Here is a 2,078-nt window from a genome sequence, read left to right as displayed (position 1 = left end):
CTGGGAAAATTGCACGAAGTATGGTCAGTCACAGCAAAAGTAAGGAAGTCGTTCGTTTCTGCAGTGTGTTGCAATACTATCTTTCCCGTGAGCAGTCGAACAGACTAAATGATTGTGCTATAGACTGCGAAGGCAAGGACAGCTAAAAGGTAATCCTTTAAAACCGGTGTAAGCAACACAACGTTATTGGGGCACTCCGCATGGAAACAGATACTTCGGTGTATCTCATCCATGCTCACCGCACAGCCAAAATTAAACAAGTCCCATTCCCCAGCATTTGGCCTCAATCCCTCTGAACCCATCCCATCAGTTTCTGGTGCAATTATTGCAATTTTCTGAGTGCAGTCGCCTCCTCCATTTCCTCTGTTAGCTCATTCCATACACGCACACCCTTGTGTGTGGGAAATGTGCCTCAGGCCCTTGGTCAATTTCAGACCACTCAGCTTAAACCTATGCTCTTGAGTTTCCAACTCACCCCAGCTTGGATAAAACACGTAAATGCTCAGTTCACAAACCTTCCATAAAATCATTTCGCAGCCGTGACGCTGTCGGGAAAATTGCCCCAGCCTATTCCTCCTCACTCTACAGTCCAACGATTGACGACATCCTTGCTAATATTTTGTCACCAATTTCACGTCCCTCTTTTTTTGTTAACTTTTTCAAGATGTCAATTTCCCTGGACAACAATGAGCTATTGGAAAAAGAAAGGCGAAACGGAAAATGTCTTCAACTTTCAGTGCTGGATGCCACAGAGCCGCAGGGTGACCGCCTGCGACTTGTTTCTGTAGTGTAGCGGTCATCACGTTCGTCTCACACGCGGAAGGTCCCCAGATCAAATCTGGGCAGAAATTCAACTGCAGCCTTTTACATGGACTTTCTTGCTTGCTTTCCCATCTGCAAAACCTGCCTTCGAAATTGTTCCAACAAATCTGCTCTCTCCGTGAAATGTAATGCAATTCCATTAAATTAGTTTGCAAAGCATTGTAAAGTTTTTCTCCAACCTGGGTCAGATCATATGCCATTGTGCTTCAGAGTGTAGTTACCCCGTTCTGAATCTTCCACAAAATGTAGTACCGCGTTTGCATTCGTTGTGCAGGCGGGCCGGTTCAAAGACAGGGAAGAAGCTGATGCGCTGATGTCACAGTACACCACGGATTCCCGAACTAGTCTGTCTGTCAAACGTAGCCCAAGTCGTCTCTGAAAGGCCTCATTTCGAAGCTGTCTGTCATTATTCGAGATGCGGGAAATGGTACCAGAGGTGCTGAATCATGGTTTGGGTCAGTTCGCACGTTAGTGACTCATTCAATCAGCAACAACAATGAAAGAAATTACACTCTCAGAGGAACATTTGGACTTGTGCATTCATAACGTCGCTAGTATTAAGGTGCGTCCCGAGATCTAAGCCGTGTTGGAACTGAAACGGAGGAATCGACAGAGAGGCTACAGAATGACATCGCATCCGTTTGGTTTTCAATAAATCACTGATGAGTTGGAAATTGTAATCGGGGAGAGCGAGTGGGAAAGTGAGGCAGTTGCAGCTCTGGTGAAATTCCTTCTTTGTGAGTCACTCAGCAACAAGAGACGTGAAGGTGACTCATGCGTGAGAGCTCTTCACATCGAGAACAAAAAGCACTCAACGGCAGTTAGCGCCTCTTCCGGAGTGGGGATGGGGTGAGCAGTAACTTCTGTTACGATGTTCAGAAACTGCATTTTCGATTGACTTGGACAGAAACTGCATTTCTAATAAGCACCATGGAGTTTAGCAAAATTTATTGAGGCGCTTCTTGTCGATTCCCACACAGGTTTCCAACTCAGTTGATATCCATGTGGCTCATGTCCAGGTGGGAAAATCTCTGCAGTAAATTGCACGGTTAAGGTAAAAGGCAAGGAAAGTGGCATCTCGAACAGACACAGTGACTGAAACTATGCTGCACGGTATGATGTGAAAACGGCCTGCTCAGCTTTGTGCATTTTCCCTGTAGTCCTGTGTGTTTCGTGTTCCTGGTAAACGTGAAAGTTGTCCTGTTTCGAGAAATGGGTGAAATTATTTACTAAAGCAAGAATCGAAATTGAAGTAA

The 2,078-nt window shown here is 45.4% G+C and overlaps 1 non-coding gene across 1 annotated transcript; it reads left to right on the top strand.

The window, feature by feature from the left end:
* The first annotated feature begins 778 nt into the window (after positions 1 to 778).
* Positions 779 to 851, top strand: trnav-cac (transfer RNA valine (anticodon CAC)). Its single transcript has one exon. It is a non-coding gene; the product is annotated as a tRNA-Val (tRNA).
* Positions 852 to 2,078: the final 1,227 nt, after the last annotated feature.

The sequence above is a fragment of the Hemiscyllium ocellatum genome, chromosome 17 (genome assembly GCF_020745735.1).
Source record: "Hemiscyllium ocellatum isolate sHemOce1 chromosome 17, sHemOce1.pat.X.cur, whole genome shotgun sequence".
Taxonomy (NCBI): Eukaryota; Metazoa; Chordata; class Chondrichthyes; order Orectolobiformes; family Hemiscylliidae; genus Hemiscyllium; species Hemiscyllium ocellatum.
This window is presented reverse-complemented; position numbering and strand designations above follow the sequence as displayed.